This window comes from Cynocephalus volans, chromosome 7, assembly GCF_027409185.1.
Source record: "Cynocephalus volans isolate mCynVol1 chromosome 7, mCynVol1.pri, whole genome shotgun sequence".
Taxonomy (NCBI): Eukaryota; Metazoa; Chordata; class Mammalia; order Dermoptera; family Cynocephalidae; genus Cynocephalus; species Cynocephalus volans.
In genome coordinates this window covers 26,830,871-26,852,654 of record NC_084466.1, presented here as the reverse complement: position 1 = coordinate 26,852,654, position 21,784 = coordinate 26,830,871, and the positions used below count along the sequence as shown (strand labels likewise).

Sequence of the window (21,784 nt, the reverse complement as noted above, 5' to 3'; positions counted from 1 at the left end):
GATGGGATAATATCTGACAGGGAGTTCTACTGTGTAAACAGATCATGCATACTCAGAAATACTGCTTAGCAGATAACATCAGGAAAAGACGGATCTTAGGACAGTTTTCAAGACTCCTGTGATTTAAATAGGGGAACTTCAGCATAAATTAGCACACAGTTTCAACATATAGATAAGAAATCTCGATGATGATATTTAAATCTGAAAGTAGGTAAAGAGCAAGAAAGAAATTGGAATTTTTGACTAAAAAGGTGGGTAACCTTATTAATTTATGGCAGAGACAAAAGTCAAAGAACAAGTAATATGCTACTGAATAAATTGTCTGAGATCTTCAAGTGATCTCCAATAATGGATACAACAGATTGCAGATCCTGGGTTAGGAATGAGTCTGAAATTTGGGGGTATATGACCATAACTATGAGAATAAGTGACTTATAGAAAAGCAGATAATACCTGGTAGTCCAGAAAATAGTGCATGAGATGGTGAGAGAAATTGATAGGTATAGGCTGCAGAAGAAAAGATGTGTAGTTATCAATCTTAATTAGGCTTTACTGATTTAATTAAAAATGATTTATTTGGGAACATTAAAAAATGGCAAGAGCAATGTGAAGGGATATTACATATAAATACCCATAAATACACATACTTTTTTCCCCCAAAGTGTAATTTCTTTTTCAGTAAGCCTTTGGATTCTCTGGATAGTAGAATTTATAAACAGTGCTGTGAGTTAAGTGTGTCCCCCAAAAGTTCATGTGTTGGAAACTTGATCCCCATTGTAACAGCGATAAGAGGGTGGGAAATCAGATTATGGCAGTGTTGAAAGGTGGGGCCTTTGAGAATAGAGTGATAGTAATGACTGTGCCCTCATGAATGGATTAATCCTTTCATAGAGTAATGTGTTGTCATAAGCATGGACTTGTGGCTTTAAAAGGAGAGCACAAGAAAGAGCTGTTGCCTGCATTGCCACGGGATCCTGTCGAGAGTCACCACCAAGAAGGTCCTCACCTGATGCGCCTCCTGGACAGTGGCCTATCCCGTCTACAAAACTGTAAGAAATAAGTTTTAATTTCTCTATACATTATCCAGTTTCAGGTATTCTGTTATAAGCAACAGAAAAACAAACTAATGCAAGCAGATTTTAGATAACCACCATCCATCTTTTATAATTTTATAAGGTATATTAATGTATTATATGTTATATAGGAGTTTTTCTTACACAAAGAATTTCAAATTCACAGAAAATGCTTGCATAGACTTTTGACAAATCACAAATATATAATACAGTCATAGCATATGATTTGCAGCTTTATAATAGAGTATGGTATAATTACAAAATTTGTTATCTCCTTTTTGATAGCTTAAATAATTTAAAAAGTGTATTTATAAAGTTACATGTTCACTCTTAGAGTTAAGATCACATGTGATTTACATTGTTACTTCAGCAAAATAAAAAATTTGTACGTTTTGAAAACCTAATTTCTAGTCTATTACTAATGTTTTATCAGTTGATTTAACAGAATTATACTAAATGTTCTGGGCATTTTGCATGTAGAACTATTCATATTTAACCTGAAACACTGAAAAATGAGAAGATATTTATATAAAAGAAAAAAATGCTAATTTTAAAAATAAATAAAATTAACATACTGTATTAGTATAACTGCAGGATATTATAATAATTATAATATAAAAAACATACCTAGTTCTTTCAAAATAAACTGTGAAAACATGTACTTTTCTTCTTACATCAAGGGTCAATATAGTTATTGGGAACTGAAGAGTACATATAATTCCGAATTGCTGACATTCAGAGAACCGTGAAGACCTGAATTCTCCTTAGATATCACTAATTTTGCACTACAGAACACCACCACTCTGGCCTCAGATGATCAAATCAGAGACAATCATAGGGCAATGGTTTATAGGCAAAGTAAGGGCCTACGTGCTGTCACAGGGAAGAACTCTACCTAAAAGCACTTCACCATCCTGGTTCATGACTGAAACACATTCAGATCCTTCTTGGGTATGAGAGGTGGCCACAGAGAATGGAACAGAACTGAGAGAATGGGGGACCAAAGCTGAGGGCCATAGCAAGAGTTTATTGGGCCACCGCCACGTTGAAGTGAAAGCTGCATAGAAGTAGAAAAAGGAATGTAGAGAGACATTTGCTGTATCAGAAGGAGCAGTTACCAGAAGCAGAGACAAAGGACTTCAAGTTACCGCACCAGCATAAGCAGGGTTGCTGGAGTGGGGAGCAGTGTGCTCTGTCTGCTGGGGAGACAAGAGGATGGCCAGATCTTCCAGTTGGACCCCAAGAGACGCTGCTGCTCCCTGAGAGCTGCTTTGCAACACAGCAATATTCCTCGCTTTCTTCAAGTTTCAACATGAGGCAGTTGAAGCCATGTCCTATTTTTCATTATGTCCTCATAATTAATCTTCATCAATGGAGACAACATTTATGTGAGTCTTGCAGCCACAGAGAGTCTATCTAACACAGTTATTATTTAATTACTTGTGATTCACACAGTTCCTCAAATGACACAATAAAAATTGTAACTAAAAATCTGTAAACACTAGAGCTCTTAAGATAGAAATGCAAAATGCAAGATATGGAGGAACACATTTATTTCTAACTGGAGGACTATTCTCATTTCTAAATTTAAACATCATACTCAACTCTAAACTTCTGGTGAGCAGACCAAAAAACAGACTTCTGATGGAATAGGAAAATCTATATAATTTTTATTGTCTCATAAAAAAACAATATTCAAAGAAGGCACCATTTTTGCTCATAGTAACTTTTCAGGTGCAAAGTGACCTTATACAAGCAGCATTAAACCAAAAGTTTTAAGTGATGTCTTTAACAGAAAGTTTATAGTAAATCCAGAAGTTCTTTTATACAACCCTTTCCTATGATCACCCATGATAAAAGACAAGGAAATAGTAATGAAACCACACAGTCTGTTTTCAATTTGCCCCATATTTTGGCCTCCAGTCCTATTGTCTTTAAAAGATATTTTGGAACACGTATTTTTTTTCCCATATTTAAATGTCAAACAATGCTATGCTTCATATTCCTATAGCTTCATTTCCTAGTTTTAACTATAACCATAAAGTTTGCCTAACTTTATGACTCACACTTTTATTTCTCTGCCTGAACTTGAGTTGTCTATTCCAGCACATTTTCTACAAGTCAGACATTTCATTTCCTACATGCTTTAATATATAGATCTAGCTCTCTCAGAAAATCATTGTGAAAAAGAAACAACACTTTAAACTGTGCAATTGAAGATGTCCAATGTTTAAAAAATGAAATAGTACAACTAAAAGGATGAAATAAAAATAAATCAATTAAGGTATTAAAGACAATGTAAACATTCTGACAGATCATACAAATTAGCCATTATGGATGACTATCTGGATTTCATCACTTACAAGTCCACAGTATATTTCTAAAACTGCTACATAGAAATATCTATTTAAATTTTAAGAATCTCTTTAATCTATGACAGGTAATGATGTTAGCTTTTTTTGTGCAGGAATAAATGATGCCAACGTCTAAGACATCATTACAATTAGAAGCAACCACTCTTCCTTATTTTAGCTATATGTTTCTAAGAACTCTTACTACCCAAATTTTGGTGCTAATATATGGTTTAGAATGCAATCTTCATGAAGTTTGATAAACTGGGTGTGTGGTGATTGTGGTGGTTAATTTTAGGTGTCAACGTGGCTGGATTAAGGGATACCTTGACAGCTGGCAAAGCATTAATTATGGGTATTTCTGTGAGGATGTTTCCAGAAGAGATTGGCATTTGAATCAGTGGAATGAGTAAGGAAGATCCAGCCTCACCCAATGTGGACATGACCACCACAGAGAACCCCCACGAGAACAATGCCCAGAGGAACCATGGGGACAGGGCCACCTCCAAGACCCCAGACCAGCAGAGTCACCAGCATACAACTTCAGCCTGGGAGAGCTGCAGGTATGCAACTACAACCCGAGAGAACTGTAGTGTGGGCTGCCCGAAGCCTTGATGGCCCAACCCCACCCCAATGTGTCTGGAAGGTGGGACATCCTGTGAAAGGAGATTATTCTCAAACCTTAATATTTATTCTTGTTTGCTCTATTAGGTTTTGAAGTTATCGAAACAAGGTTCTCTTTTCTTCTTTTCCATTTCTTTCTTTCGGAATGGGAATGTCTGTATTATGCCTGACCTACCACTGGATTTTGGAAGCACATAACTGGTTTGATCTCACAGGTTCCCAGCTGGAGAGCAATTTGTCTCACAATATATTGTACCTTGACTCTCAGTCATGTATGATTTAGGTGATATTTAGTTAAGTCTCTGTACTTTAGACTTTTGAGTTGACACTGGAACAAGTTAAGACTTTTGGAGCTATTGAAATGGAGTGAATATATTTTGCATGTGAGAAAGTTAAGGATTTTAGGAGGCCAGGAGCATAATGCTGTGGTCAGGATGTTTGTGTTCCCCCCAAATTCATATGTTGAAACCTAAGACCCAAGGTAATGGTATTAAGTGGTGGAGTTTGGGGGAGGTGATTAGGTAGTGAGGGATTCACTCTCATGAATGGGATTAGTCCCCTTATAAAAGATACCTGAGGAAGTATATTTGTACTCTCCACCACACGAGGACGCATAGAACATGACACCTATGAAGCAGAGAGCCCTCACCAGACACTGAATCTGCTGACACCTTCATCTTGTACTTCTCAGCCTCCAGAATTGTTAGCCATACATTTTTGTTGTTTATAAATTGCCCACTCTAAGGTATTCTGTTATGACAGCTTGAACAGTATATGACAGTGAGATTTAATGGTGGGGGGTTAGAGAATTATTCTTTGTCTCCAGGCTGCTGTAAGCCAAGCTGAGGAAATGACTCATGATGTAGTGGTCTTAAAAAATCAAATAAAATGCTAGACAGACCATCCTAAAGAGTAGTCAATCTGAAAGAGATGACAGAAAAGTGAGTCCACATCCAGCACTTTTAGAACAGATGGGAAAAGAAAGTGGAGAATAAAGTAACTTTTTTTTTTTCCGGTAGTGAGACTAAAGAGAGGAATTTTTAACAATTTCGTTGACTTTTGGTAGGAGTAGAGAGCAGTTAAAAGCACAAACTCACTGTAAAGCATAGGGGTGGGAGGACAGTGCCTTGATTTTGACACTTCAGTGAGATTAAGACTTACTTACCGACATGGATTACTTACTTACACTTAAGACTCACTTACCGACGTGGATTATTGCCTGCTTCAGTGATAGCGATGCCTTAGTTATCTCTTCAAATCAGAATGTGCCTAGTTGGTTTGGTAAGCATCAGCCCTTATAGCTAGAAAAAAATAACCATAATTTGTAATGTCTTATTTAATATAATACTATGGGCTGAGCAGTAACATGCTCAGTTTTATAACATGCTGTAGTGAACAGTTTTAGAAATGTTAATTTTGTTTGCAATATCTGTGACAAAATAATGTTTTAATTGCTACCCTCCTCCAATGTAAAGCCACTGTGCTTAGCTTAAAAATCTAAGAGGTTACTCAAAGGAGTTACAAGAAACAGAATATATTAAAGATATCCTATACATAAAAAAACTACAGTAACAATTTAGTATTTTTGCTTTAAAATTAAAATTATCTATGACTCTTTTAGCTTAATTGTAATTTTATTTTTTTCATACATTTTGATATTCCAGTAATTCATCTTTTAAAAAATTTCTCTTCCTTTTTTTTCTTTTCACAAAGGTATTTGTTGACAACTGTGTCTGTTTTTTGTATTTCCTATGTATACAAGGGGTCTTAGACTAGCCAGGTATTGCCTAGGCCAGTTTTCACGCAAATGGCTTCTCATCCACTCAAGTCCAAGGCCATAAAGATGCAATCAAAATAAAACAGACTGTAATCACAGTCTGCCTTATTCATAGTCCATCTGACTCTGACAGACTTTCTCCATTATTCTTCCAACTGGCCTACAATTCATTGAGGTTTTACTAGACTCCCCATTTCTGCCCACCTCTACCCTTCAGATGTTTTATTTTTCTGAATGATTTTTTTGATAAAGTGACCAAGCAATTTGGACCTACACAATTATTAAGATCTTTTCAGTACTGGTTTTGGTACCAATGTAACAAATAGTGAGAGAAACTGGTTTCTATTTTTAAAACCCTTTTTTTTTTTTTTTTTTTGTCAGGTGGCCTATACAGGGATTGAACTCTGGACTTTTATGTTATTAGCACCACACTCTGACCAACTGAGCTAACCTGACAGCCCTGAGAAATAGGTTTCTTCTGCTACAACTTCAAAACCATACTATAATAATGAAATCAAGTCTCGGACAGAAGGCAGCTATAGATACTAACATTTCTCAAACATCCCTTGTTGCTTTGCCTCCCACAAATTTGTCACCCCTTTTCCTCTGGATGATGGAGCTGCCAAAAATTACTCAAAGCCCATCTCTTCTGAGCTGTGAGAAGCCTCAAAAAGGGGTTAATCTCCCAGAACCCTCAAGAGTGAAGCATTCCTTCCATTTGGGAAATTAACCACAAATTGCGGTTCTCTTCCTACATTTATTCTCCAGACCAGGAAGTTACAGGAAGAGACATAGGTGGTGTTTTTGCTAAGTACAGTTTAACAAGTTTAACAATAGAAGCTGGTAACATGCAATTAAGTCAATCCACTAGCAAAAGCTTGATTTTAGCAAACATTATCTTCTTACAGCAATTTCCCAGTATCTTTACATATCAATCAGTAACCTGTCTGTCTTTGAGCCAGCAACCTTGCTGTGTTACCATTCTTTATCTTACAACAGAAACTATATAGTCTGAGGAAAATTTCCTGTCCTTTGCAAGGTCAATATTTGAAACTGAAAGGCTTTGGAAAACCAGGCTCTGTGAAGTACATTTGCTTTATGCATACTCTACAGTCCCTTAGTAACAACACAAAAATCCCTTTTCTGTGTCCTTAGCAACATTCCAGTGCTCTTTGTTTTTTAGGCCAGGTTCTCTGACCCCAACTAAAAGCAAACACAACAATATTCTGGAGGCAGCATTTATGTAACTATAAGTTCAGCATCAGCAATCAAAATTCCCCAAGTATGACAGTTATCGTAGGGTTATTTAATGAAAGATAAAAATGAAAAGCTTGCTAGATTTTCAAATCTTGTTCTTGAAAAGATAGAAACTCTCCTTAGAATATTTTAGCCAATGTACTTATTTTGATTGCTGGTAATTTTTCCAGTGAAAACACATTTGTAACATATGTAGTGTTGGTCAGAGAAAAAGATATCTGAAGACACCTCTGGAGTGTGGAATTTTGACTGACATTCTCAATTTAATAATTCTTGATTTAGACCACCCTCCATCTCTGCAAAAGGAGATCAAACACTTACACACATGTGTTTTTATTGCCTGTCCATACTGAAGTATTTCCTAATAAATTACAGATTATTTAGTTGTCTCCCAGGCTTTAAACCAATCTCTGTCTAAAATACAGATTCCTGGATATTTACCTCAACATTGAGGTTTACAGGGTACTGACACATGCCATTCTCTTCAGGACTCTTTCTTGGCTGGAAAAAATAATATAGAAAGAGTATGTGGTTGAGATGTCTGGTTGGTGCTTACCACATCAGTTTATCCTCTCCAACCTGGATACATGGGCCAACTTTCAAGCCCCTCTTGCAGTTAGTTACAGCCATATGACTATCCAAGAAGCTTTGAATGGAAGGAACTGTGTCATTGTATATTAGAGGAGTTAAAATTGTATAAATGGTCTGTATTTTCTCACTCCTAATATGGCTATTCCTTCATCGCATGTTGAGATGCTCATATCACAAGATGATGAAGAATATATAAGACTGAATAATAGAGAAGTATATGAAAAAGAACTCCTAACCTCATCAAAAATGTTTTGTAAGTGAAAGATGAAATTTTTTTATGTTGAACCACTGAGCTTTCAAAGTTAATTTATACAGAATAACTTGGCAGTCTTGATTAATATAGAGAAAGATCAAAATACATAAAATTAACAAGCCATAATTATTTTATCTTAAGTAAATACAATTTGGGGAGAAAGAATGACAATGCATTTTAAAATTGAAATGTTTATGTAATTTATTGCAAAATAAACTACACTGTAACTTTGCATGCCATAAATGTAAATTTAAGAAATTAAAATCTATATTTTTAATTGTGTATCATTAATCACCTGATTTTTAATTTTTTTTCTTTTTTTAAGATCAATACACAGTATGGTGAATATAGCTAGTAATTAAGTACTATATATTTAAATTTTGGTGAGAGTAAATTTCAAATGTTCTTATCAAAAAATTGTTAAATATTTTAGGTGATGAATTTGTAATTAGCTTGATTTAACCATTCCCCATTGTAATAAAAATTATAACACCACTTTGTACCCCATAAGTATATACATCCATAATTTGTCTATTAAAAATACATGTAAAAATAAACAATTGAGAAATACATGCACACTAAATAAATGTTTGAAAATTTGTAGTGTTATCACTGTCACTGTGGCGTATACCTCTACAGAGATGAAAATTCTGTGAAAAATAAAAACAAAACCAGGTATAAAATTCTGGTGCATTTATATGTAGTGCAGACAAGGAGTGTGGGCTTATAACCAGATGGATATGATTTTCAAAGGCAAATCCAACCCTTACTGACCAATTTCAGTGGAGAACTTTTATAGTCTTTTAATGTGTAGAGTATGTTTATGTGACACTGATTCTCCCTCCCAAGATGCTGCATTGAGGCTTACTGGGACAAAAAATACTGATGCCTGCTTCACATTTAGTAAGCTGACATGCCAGGTTTTTGTTTTTGTTTTCCCCCCCTTAGTTTCCAGTACAGTCAGGATGTGTGCTTATCAAATCAGTCTCCCTCCCTGGTATGTTAATTATTGAGGAAGTGGGTGTCCTAGCCAGTTGGGGTTGCTATAACAAAACACCATAAATGGGGTAGCTTTTAAACAACAGACATTTATTTCTCACAGTTCTGAAGCTGGAAGTTTCAGATCAGGGTGCCATGTTGGGTTCTGGTGAAGTCTCTCATCCAGATTACAAATGACTGACTTCTTGTACCCTCACATACAGAAAAAGGGCCAGCTAGCTCTCTGCCCTCTTTGTATAAAGGCATTAATTCCATTCATGGAGTCTCTACCCTCATGACCTAATTACCTGCCAAAGGCTTCACCCCCTAATGGAGGATTAGATTTCAACATATGAATTTGGGGGGAGGGGACACATTCAATCCATAACAGTGACCCAAAAATGGAAGTGGCATCCTGACCAGATGTGGTGGCTCTGAGGTCATCACTGTGCTTCCCTCTTCCTAGCTCTTCAGAGTTCCCTCAGATCACGCCACATTCCCAGACATATTCCTCAGTCTCTCATTGCTTCTGTGGGCTTTACAGTTATCTACCATTTTGCATATGTAATGAATTTGCCCTTTGCTATTTATAGAACTAGAGACACCAGATGTGATACACCTGGGCTGAATTTCCTTTTCTGTCAAAGAGTGCTATTATTCTTTTTGGGGGGGACAGCGGGGCAGCAGGCATCTGGCTGGTATGGGGATCAAACTATTAACTTTGGTGTTATCAACACCATGCTCCAACCAACTGAGCTAACCAGCCACCTTCAGAGAGCACCATTAACACTCACCTCAATGAGCTGAAGAGTCAATGAGAAAACTTGAAAACACTGGCATAGCACCTAATTTCAGTTTAAACACATTCTTCTCCTAACTCCTCATTTTTTATTTTTTTATCACTCTGTAACAGAGTTCTTTTGCCAAACCATATTAATGTTTGTTTCCAACAGGAATTTGATAAATATCTTATATGACATAATTCTCACTTTGAATTATGCTTAACATTACCAGTGTGTGCATGGACAGAGATAAGTGACTTAAAACAGGAAGCAATTTGTGGACTATGTTTAGTTTTTAAAATACATAATACAGTATTCATACAAAACAATATATGTTGGATATATGTGAATTATAGTAAATTAATATGATTATTCTGCCCATCAGTTTAAGAAAGATACTATTATAAACGAGGAATAGCTGTTTATCCGGAATTGGGTATAACGTCAAATGAATACCATGCTAAATTGAAGTAAAGGCCTATACCCTCAAATTTCAAACAAGGTGGCAAAGTGATGCTATTAAAGTGAAGTGGCGTTTTATAAAATGAGCTTTCTATATTAGCTTGAGACTATTAATTAAATCCTTGATTTTGATTTCCTTTCCAGCGGAAATAATCATAATAATTCTAAACATTGTCTGAACTATGTTAAAGAGTGTGGACTCTTTTAACTAGACATGATTTAGTTCTCATCAGAAACAACTCAAACAAACATCACAGTAGCAATAGTAAGAGTGCTAAAATGGAAATTAAAAGGTGTGGAATGTACTCTTCTATTTTGGTATTAATGATGTTAACAATTAAGATCATAAGTGCACAAATGCAGAGAAAGGCAGAGTTTGAATTCTTAACATCATCAATGCTAGAAATACCAGAGAGAAAGAGAGATGGGGTTGAGAAGGGGCAGACACTAGTTCTCAGTGGTGGGTGTCATTGCTTAAAAAAGCATATTTAAAATGGATAAAGTTTTTGCAGTAAACTTCAGGAAAAACTATAGAAAGTAAAACTAATTACAATTCGCTTAGTTGCTGAGAATAGGAAGAAAGGAAGAGAGTGCACTGTTAGGGCAAGACTAATAAAATAATTTCTGTTTCTTCTAAGTGTCGTTCATAGTTTCCCCAACTCACAGTTTCTTTTTTCCTTCTTTTTTATCTAAAGCATCCTGATTAAAAATGCCACTATAAGATGTTATAGAGTTTGCATTTATCATGTAACTGTCTGTAATATTTTACAGTTTATGGGTGTCATTATTTTTTGAACAAGGAAAGACATGACAGCATGGAAAGAACAACAAAAAAGTAATTTGAATTTGAAGGTGGAATTTTGTAGAAGTTTAAGTACCACACAGGTTCTTCCTCTTTCATACTTTAAAACCTTCTCCTATACTATATGTGATGGCATATGAAGAAAATGTCTTTACGTAATCTAAGAATATTAAGTATTTTTTTAAAATAAAATATGTTTCAGTATAATTAGTAAAGAAATAAATTATTTTATAAAATTAAAAGTTTTAGGATTTAATACAGCTGAATAGTCTTTTTAAAAAGTGACTTTAAACTCTCAGTAAATAAGATCACATCGTTTACAATACATTCATAAACATCACTGACAGACTTGTCTATTGCAAAAGACTGATTCTACTTTTGTGCTTGTCTGAAGGTTGTCTGAAGGTTACGTAATGTGTGCTTATTTTGCTTTATCTCTGTTAAGACAGAGAACATTTGAAATCCAAGATTCTCCTCTGCTATGTGCAATAATTTTACATAATCAAGAAAAAGAACAAAAATTTACAGTATCTTTTTTAATGCTGATATTTGACACTACTAGTTTTGTTCTCCTTTTGTCCTTTCACTAATATACTCCTTTATTACATTAATATAAAAATCTATCTTCTAAGTTATTAGCATTTAGTAAAGCAGTATTTTATATTACAAAGATCCTGAATTTATAGAAGCACTATCTTTATACAAGTCCCATATATAATACCTTTTTTAATGAAAAGAACGAATTTTATAATGTATGTTCTCAGTTGCAATTTAATCTAGATTCTATATGTCAATACAATAAATTTGTTCATACCATCTGTAAAGAGATAGAGAAATTTGATAATCAGTCATAAAGTTTATGAGCCTTCTTAATTCTTTTTCTGATAGCCTTTTTTTCTGAAAAAAAAAAAATAATAATAAAAAACAAAAATAAAAGTTTGGTTTCTATTTTTTATCAGTTTTACTAACTACTTCTATTTCACCAATCACCTATATTCTACATAAAAAAAGCTAGTTTATTTTCTTCTCCAGTGTGCTAAAGCAGGACCAATTTCCACTGCTACAAGCTTTTATTTGAAATGACTCCATAATGGCAATTTGCTGACTCTTTGATATGAAAAATATTACAATACCTCAGGTGTTGAAAAGTTAATATGGTAGAGAATCTGTGATTTCTATCAGCTAAATTCTCAAATATTCCAATTACCTTTCTTTTCCTAAGGCTTTTTACATCTGCATAATAGTAACAATAAGGGATTATGAATATATTTTACTTTAATATCATAGGATTTATAGATATAAACAGAAATTATAAATATTATATTTTACACTCTCGATTGTTTTAAGTGAAGAGGTAACTCAGGGAAATGTATAAAAGTCAAAATACCTAAAGTAAACATTTTTCCAGCAAATATCCATTGGGCACCTATGTGTAAAATAATCTGAGATAGCTTCTTTGTTTAAATAAGATTTGTCTCAGTCTCACCCTAGGATTAAATTATGGAGCCAAAACTGCACCACCAAATTTTTACAATGCCAATCATGTGCTTATTTAGCTTTACTGATAGAATTTCCAGACACCTGAGTATTGGGCGCTAGTCACAATAAGAATAGTTTACCAGGACAAGTGATTGATCTTGGAACCAGACATCTAAAGATAACCAGACAAGAAATAAAACCTCATGTTATTAATAACTTCTATTTTCAATTTTATTCCAGTATTGTATTACAGCTTTTAATGCTTTTTTGTAGTTAGAATTTACTTACCCATTCCAATAGTTTTCTAGTTTTCCCAGAATTCTTTCTTTCTTTCTTTCTTTTAATTTTTTTTTTTTTTTAGATTTGAGATACGATCACTGAATGTCCTGAGGACCAGAATAAGAAAGAGATTCTATATATAAACTTATATATAAACTTGTTTTACTTGAGGTTTTCAGTTGTGGTTAATCACAGTTTTCTCGTGGTAATTTTCTGGGAAAAGGAGCATAAGATTTTAAAATTTTGAAAAGTAGCTTGTAAAACCATTTTTTTTTTCTAATGCCCTCCCTCTTGATGTATAATATAGGTCAGTAGATACTTTTAGATTGAATATTGCATTTCTTTAGAATATTGGAGTCAATAACCCATTTTTTGTTTTCTAATTTCCTGAGTGGCAGTTGAAAAGACATAATTATTTATGATTCTTTGTACATGATTCACCTCTAGACTCCTGACCAAGACTTTATAAGTTATTTTGTTTGTTTGTTTTCTTTTTAATTCTCAGTGACCTGAAATATCACAGTAACATTCCCTGGTAAGTGTCCATTTTTATTTTTATTCCTGGACACTTGGAAACTCTGACACTTGTTTCCTTCAATTCTGGGAACTGTCTTAAATTATTTCCTTCCCTCTTTTATCTCTGTTTCTTCTGAAATTAATATTATTTAGGTTTTATATTTTCTGGAATGTAAATAATCATGTTCCTTTTGTTTCCTTTCTTTGTCTTTTGATTCTGATCTTTTGACTATTTCTTTAACTTCAATTTATTGTGGCATATTTTGACTTTCTGCACTGATTCTATTCCCCATAAATGCCTTTTTTTAGGTGTATTTGTTTTAATTTTAAAAATTTTATGTTAGAAGTTTTCCTTGAATGTTTGATGATCAATAGCTTTTGTAGCTATTTATGAGTAAGATATTAAAGGTTGAAGTAAAGTACTGTATGTCTTGGCAGAGCTTCTGATTGATGAGTGCCATGGTGTGAATGTTCATGTACCCCCAAAATTGCATATTTAGGTGTTCTCACTCAGGAAATATGTTTTTTATGTTGAGTAAAGAGTGGGTTAAGTTAAATTTGGAGGCACTGAAACAGATAAGATTGTTGTTATTTCATATCTAGTAAAAATTTGGTAAGGGTCTAAAGCAAGAATTGACAAACTACATGCCCTGGGTCAAATCTTGTGGGCCACCTGTTTTTGTAAATAAAGCTTTATTGGAACATGGTCATGCCTGTTTGTTTACATATTGTCAATGGCTGCTTTTGTATTATAACAACAGAGTTGACTAGTTACAACAGTCATATGTATGGCTTTCAAAGCTGAACATATTTACTGTCTTGACCTTTATTGACCTCAGGACAGAAAAGATGTATGAGGTGATAGAATAAATGTACTTTAGCTCTTTAAGATGTGTGGTAGCTAAAGGCAATAAAAGAAATTACTAGCTAAAATAAGTGGGTGAATGTTAATGAGGTGTGTGTTGGCCATGGAATTTCCTTCCTTTGAAGACTCCAGCTTCAGCAAGTACAATTGATCAAAAGCACTAGCTACTGCTCAGAAATCCAATGGCTGAGTGTTCCCTGAGGCTATAAGGCCACAGTACCCAGGGGATGATCCCAGCCAATGGATGGACATGATAGAGATTACATGGCAGGTCATTCCTGGAAGTATCAGGGCTCCTCTCAGGCTGACTCCAGAATTTTGCTTTGGTATTGCCTAACTTTCCTTAGTGTGCTTGATGGTATAGGTGGTTTGCACCTGGCCTACCTCCAGTCTCTTCTTTACTCTGGGTAAGACTAGCATGAAAGTTTGACAGCTTTCCTTGCCTTATTGGATTTCCCCACATTTTCTTTCATTGGCATTTTCCCCGAATACAGTCCTTTTGCATTTAATCCCATGTTAATGAACCAAGAATAAATCAAGTGCTTGTAGAACACCCAGTTGGGGATGTCAAATATTGGGCATATATTTTTATCGTTAGAATTAAGAAATTTTTTCACAAAGGGAATAAAATTTGGAATCTTTAGCATAGTATTACTCCTAGTTGAATGCGTGTGCGTATTAATATCAGAGGATATAGGGTGCTATGGTTTGAATATGCCCCTTCCAAAATTCAGGTGTTGCCATGTGATAGTTTTAAAAGGTGGGGCCTTTAAGAGGGGATTAGGCCTTCAGGGCTCCTTTCTTAGGAATAGGATTAGGTGCCCTTATAATGGGGCTTGAATAATGGTGTTAGTCCCAGCTTGCCCTTCTGCCGTGTGAGGATGAAATAAGAAGACCTTCACGAGATGCTGGCACCTTGATTTTGAACTTACCCTCCAGAACTGTGAGAAAACAAATTTCTGTTCTTAATAAATTACCCAGTCTCAGGTAGTCTGTTATAGCAGCACAAACAAAGACATAGGGTAAAGAGAGAAAAGGGCAGAGAACAGAACGTAGGAGATTGCAGCTCTTTTAGAAGATATATAATTCACACCAAAAGTGTTATATCTAAATAATGTTCACTTTTTGCCTTGGTTTACTGTTCTCAAATAAGCATTTAATAGATATAGTAAAAATAGTACCAGATGAATTTTATTATTGACACAAATATTTGTAAAATGATACCTAACAACTGTGTATAATAAAACATAGGTAATACTGTTTTTTTATGCTGCTATTTTTCCTTTTGCAATTTTTGTGCTAATTTTTTAATAATTTGATTTATAACATGAAGATAATAGTTATTTACATATTAAGTATTTTATAGTGTTATAATAATTATCAAATTATAATTAATTTCCAGAGAGTGCTATAAGTAATTATTAAGTTTATTTAGCACTTGTGTTGATTAGTAGCATATGCTATCTGAAAGGTGTTGAAAATAAATTCAGGAAGGTAATCCAGAGTTGGTATTACTGAAGGTGGTTTCCAAGAGAAAGGTTTGTTGGGGGCCGGGGGAAGAGAGGCATAGAAGCTGCTATAGAGAGAGCATTTCTGTGAAAAGAGAAAAGGCGGTTAAAAGGGTATTTAGTTTTTCATATACTCTGAATATTAACCTCTTGTCAGATGCATAGTTTGCAAATATTTTCTCCCATTCTGTAGGTTGTCTTGTCATTCTGTTAGTTGTTTCTTTTGCTGTGCAGAAGCTTTTTAGTTTGATATAGTCCCATTTGTTTATTTTTCTTTTGTTGCCTGTGCTTTGGGGGTCTTATTCATAAAGTCTTTGCCCACTCCTATATCCTGAAGTGTTTCCCTTATGTTTTCTTTTAGGAGTTTTATAGTTTCATGTCTTTTGTTTAAGTCTTTAATCTATTTTGAGTTGATCTTGGTACATGGTGAAAGGTACAGGTCTAATTTTATTTTTCTATGTATGGATTTCCAGTTATCCCAGCACCATTTATTGAATAGGCAGTCTTTCCCCTTATGTGTGTTCATGCTGCCTTTGTTAAAGATCAGTTGCCTGTAAGTATGTGGGCTGATTTCTGGGATCTCTATTCTGTTACATTGTTCTGAGTATCAGTTTTTATGCCAGTACCATACTGTTGTGGTTACTATAGCTTTGTAGTATAGTTTGAGGTCAGGGAGTGTTATGCCTCCAGCTTTGCTTTCTTTCTTTCTTTCTTTTCTTTTTTTTTTTTCCTCAGGATTGCTTTGGCTATTCGGGGTCTTTTATTGTTCCATATGAATATTAGGATTGTTTTTTCTATTTCTGTGAAGAATGTCACTGATATTTTGATGGGGATTACATTAAACTGGCATGGTTTAGGTAGTATGAATATTTTCACAATGTTAATTCTTCCAATCCAAGGGCATACTATGTCTTTCGATGTCCTCTTTAATTTCTTTCCACAGTGATTTATAATTCTCATTGTAGCGATCTTCCATCTCCTTGGTTAAATTGATTCCTAGGCATTTCTTTCTTTCTTTTTTTTTCTTTTTTTGGTGACTATTTTAAATGGGCTTGCTTTCTTGATTTCTTTTTCTGCTAGTTATTGGAGCATAAAACTGCTACTGATTTTTACATGTTGATTTTATATCCTGCAACTTTACTGAAATAATTTATCAGCTCTAAGAGTATTTTTCTTTTTTTGTAGAGGTATTTCTATATATATATGATCACACCATCTGCAATTAGTGCATCCATTATGGAAAACAATATGGAGGTTCCTGAAACAACTACAAATAGAACTGCCATACGATCCATTAATCCCATTGCTGGGCATATACGCAAGGAATGGAAATCATCATGTCAAAGGGGTACCTGCACTCCCTTGTTTGTTGCAGCTCTATGTACAGTAGCTAAGAGTTGGAATCAATCTAAATGTCCTTCAACAGATGACTGCATAAGGAAAATGTGGTATATAACTCAATAGAATACTAGTCTACCATAAAAAAGAATGAAATTCTGCCACTTGTAGCAATATGGATGAACTTAGAGAAAATTATAGTAAGTGAAATAAGCCAGGCACAGAAAGAGAAATACTACATATCCTCACTCATAAGTGGGAGTTAAAATAAAGAAAGAAATGTAAGAAAGGGAGTAAGAAAGAAAGAAACAATCACAATAATACTTTGAACTTTAAAAAAATAAAGATAACAGAACTTTGGTTATTAGAGGTGGGAAGGGGAGGAGTAGGTGGGTTAGCAAGAAATTAGTTAAAGGTCAGGAAGACTGATTATGTTTTATAAACATGAGTATACTAATTATCCTGATTTGATCACCACATATTGTACACATGTACTGATATTCAATTCTGTACCCTACAAATATATATAACCAGTTATGTTTCAATAAAAAACTGTCCAACAAAAGGACATTTAGAATGTCTGCTTCACTATGTGTGATGTAACCCCACTAGCTACTAGCTAAATATATTGCTCATGTTATGCAGTTCTTTAAAGATAGATGTTTTCTTGTTAAAAAATAAATCATATTTTTGAGTGTTAAAGAAATATTTGACCAGACAAGATTAACAAACAGGAATTGATTTTATTCCAATACTGTTTTCAGCGATAAGCAAGAGAGCATAGACCAAGTTTGTATACTCAGTTCTGCTGAAACCAAGAGTGAGGGAGTTGAAGAGCTAGGATGGGGGATGGCAGATTATTTGTGTTTGCTAATTGGCATTACCTATCATAAAGTAACCTTTCTCTTATCTTCTTGACAGGAGAGGGTTTTTTTAATTAGTATTTTTTTTTTATATTTTGATGGCTGGCTGGTATGGGGATCTGAATACTTGACCTGGTGTTATCAACACCACACTCTACTGAGTGAGCTAACCGGCCAGCCCAGGAGATAGTTTTATAACTTGGAGCATGGTACCTAAGCAAGTTAGGTTCCTACCCATCCCACAGAGACTGGAGATGTGGGTCCTATCTCCTTTGATTACAGTTGAATAGGATGGCTCCAATGCCCTTGAGAAAGATAGTCCTGGGTTGTAAAACTGGCAAGAGACTTTAAAAAGATGTACATCTCAAAAGGATGGAGAAAAATAAATTATAAGTTTTCCAAAATAATTGCTCTAGGAAAAAAGTCAGGGGCATAGAGTCAAGAAGAAACCTGTCTGAAGTTTAATCAAGTGTAGGGAACCATTATAGCCATTTTGATCAGGTGTTTTATAGGAGTCTAGGCTAATGTTTATGACTGATAAGTTGATAAGGCAAATGTTATATGCATCTGCTTTTCATTAGTCACAATACAGTTTTCTGCAAAATAGGTTTTCATGAGAAAAAGAATACAGGTAGTTTTCTAGCCTCATAGTCATGGGGCTAGAATGATTCTATGTACTGCATGGTGTTTCTCAATTGGATCAGCTTGCTGCTCAATCACTGTGATCTTGTGATGGGTTGAAGTAGAGCTGCAGGAACTATTTTACAGTTCTTCATAAAATGCTAGGATCTAAACAGCCCTCTTTGGTGTTAGGTAGACACTCATCAGAACTCTGTCATACATGCAGTACATCAAAAGTGGTGAGGACGGAAGGGGCCTTAATGAGTATCAAACTGCAGAAATGTCCAGCGGCAGTAAGACTCTGTGGGTTCTTTGATGCACAGAAAAAAAGAGTAGAGGCCACTGAAGATGATAGAAGTAGTAATACCCATCAGTATTGGCACTCATGTCAGTTCATGTGAAAATCTACATAGAGTAAATAATGAATCATACTACTTGGCTGCAGGTACTAGTTCTAGTACTTGTAGGATCTGTGACTCTTGAAAACTGAAAAAAAAAAAAATTATCTTGCTCGCAGTTTCCTTTTCTGTAAAATAATGCCTAGGTGATAGTCTCTTGTGAGAATTAATTTAGGTAAAACATGTTTAGTGTTTAGTGAAAATAGCAAAGTGTCTAACATATAACAGGTGTTCAATACAGGTTTCTCTCCTTTTGTTCTTTAGAGAAAGAATAGAAGTTTCAAAATTTCCAAAGTTTGAGAAGTATAACTTTTCAAAAAAATTATACACATTCTCAGCTTTCAGGATTTTACTGGGAAAGGAAACTCAAGTTAAATGTAAAACCTAGTTCATGAACCTTTCCTGAGAATGCAAAACTAGGGCAACTTATTTACATGTATAAGAGTGAAAAGCTAATAAGAAGTGTCTTTTAATCCAGTCCTTCCTACTCCTTCTGGTAGAATTAAATAAACTTTTGTTAAGTACTTTATTCAAAAATGCTATATTCATCATCTAGTAATATCTGCCAAACATTGCTCTCTCTACTGTTATTACAACATGTAGAAAATGAAATTTCTACTGTCACATAGTGTTTAAGTTTTGGATTTCAGGAAATTGTGTTTGTTCAGCTATTTGCTATCAGAGCTAAATATAATTTCTCTTGAAAATTGAATTATAGAATATTTCTCTTTTGAGTATAGGATTCTGACATAATATTTCAGGTCAAATTTAGTGCAGAGCTAAGGTCTATTTCTCTGGACTCAGCAATTTTTTACCAAAAGCAATAAACCCAAACTTTCAGTACACTGAAATAATTTCCCCCTACATCTATATTTTTAATTCTTCCTCAAGTTTCTGACTGCTCTTACCGTAATTAATTTTGTAAACTGGAATAATTACCTAAAATATTATTTATGAGGTGAAATTTGGGCAGTCAATAAAACTATTAGTACATTAAACTATTTAAAATAACTCAGCATTTAATTAAGCACATAACTTTGCTTGTTATTTAGTTATATATCTAAGAAGTTGCGTTTAATTTGCTTCTAAAAAAGAGAATAAGGTATTATTAATAGTAATAAGATATAATATAAGATATTCTCTTAATAATATATATTATTAAGAAAATAAGATATAATAATTATTATATTTTTAATAATAAGATATTATTATTAAAAAAGAGAATAAGATATTATTATTAATTTATTTTTGAAATAAATTATCCAAACATTAACTGGAATATAAACTGGCATGCTTATTCCAAGGAATAAAGTTTTATCTCCTCAGGCTGTTGACACTATCTGTGATAACATCAATTTCAAAATCATATAGTATTTGTGGTTGCAAGGCATAGTGCAAGATGTAAGTGAATCAGACTTTGAAAAGAAATTAATTCAGATGGGGCAAAAAAAAAATACAATGTTGATTTTGAGTGGTGTTTTAACCTATTGAGAACTTTAATAATAATGATGATGATGATGATGATAATAATAATAATAATAATAATAATAATAATAATAAAAGACCCTACCAGGGGTTCCCTCTTTCACTTCGCCTTTGTGCTTTGACTGTGTCAGACACAGCCAGATAAAAAAACTGAGTCTCAAATGTGATGGGCTTCAGTCCAGTGTTTCCAACAGCCTGACACTGCTTCTTTGTATTAATTAACTATAGAAGAAAACTTATTTAATAATAACCTCATAAGCATAGGTACAAAGTTAAACTTTTTTAAAAAACAGAATATATTGCTCTCTGATGCCAAAAATGGAATTATGTTGTGCAACTCTAACTAATGCAGATCATCTAGATCAAATTTCATATTTAAGTATTAAATTTTCTGTGTATCAGAATATGTATTTTTCATCTCCTTGTACTTTTTTAAAATCTATGATACAAAATAGAAAGCAAACACGCATTTGCAAGGAATATTTAATTTCCTGTTATAATAGCTTCAAGTGGTAATATTTAAAGCAGTAGGAATGCTTTAGTCAATAGCTTTATTATCTTGAACTATATACAATCAAATAGAGGAGCCTGTTTGTGAAAGTTCCCTTTTCCTCAGAAATGACTTCAAAAAAGAATTTTATTGCTAGAAAGAGTCGTTGAGGTTCCATAGCCCAACCCTCTCATTTTACAAATAAAAACATTGAAGCCAGCGTGCTTAAATTATTTTAAGATTGTAAAACACCTCTGTTATTTTCAACCCTTCCTATTTAGAAGTGGGTAAACATTTGCAGAAATATACACACCCCAAGTTCTGGTATCTAGGAAGATAAAGGGTACATACAGAAGTGATTTGATGCTCTAACTAGCTATAAAATTAGTTCTCTGTGAAAGCTCTACATATATGTGTAGGGGGAAAAGGAGCTATAAATCATGTATGAGGTGGACCTTGATGACAACCATCATTGTCATCCGCAGCATTATTTGTGCACAGTCATGAAGATGGTGAACTAGGTACTAGTTTTCACTGAGTGCAGCCATTCTATCAAAACCTAGCACATATTTAGGTTAAAGAATAAGTGTGTCCCTCAAATTTGCATGAAATTCTTAATTGCAATAGAACTTTCTGTTCTTCTTTATCATACTAATCTTTTAAAGAAATGTCTTGTTTCATTTCAAGGAAAGAACAGCACTTTAAGATTCCTGCATCCATTAAGAAGTCCAATCAATTACTTAATACATTCATGTATGTATCTTTTGGCAAATGTTTTGTGGTTACCTTGAGTCTGGCGCCTTAGACCATTCGGCCATCCTGACACGCGGCAAATGTTTTGTGAATACCCCAAAGTGTTCAATAATTTCTAGGATTTTAGAAAGCGAAGTTATTGTCCTTAATTATTTTATAGCATAGGGTGGGATGGTAGCATCAATTCTGCCAAGACACTGGGTAAAATATAAAATAAGATGTACTTTCTATATGTTTAA

General features: G+C 34.1%; 1 long non-coding RNA gene across 2 annotated transcripts in view; it reads left to right on the top strand.

The window, feature by feature from the left end:
• LOC134382262 (uncharacterized) overlaps nucleotides 1-8,090 on the top strand; it is a 36,291-nt gene extending 28,201 nt beyond the window's left edge. Inside the window, exons 2-4 of one of the 2 annotated variants that reach the window (XR_010024060.1) lie at nucleotides 892-1,049; nucleotides 3,804-3,987; nucleotides 6,207-8,090. This is a non-coding gene — a long non-coding RNA (uncharacterized LOC134382262). Of the gene's footprint in view, nucleotides 1-891; nucleotides 1,050-1,753; nucleotides 2,828-3,803; nucleotides 3,988-6,206 lie in introns of those variants that run through there. The other variant, XR_010024059.1, reaches the window with a different exon arrangement.
• Nucleotides 8,091-21,784: the final 13,694 nt, after the last annotated feature.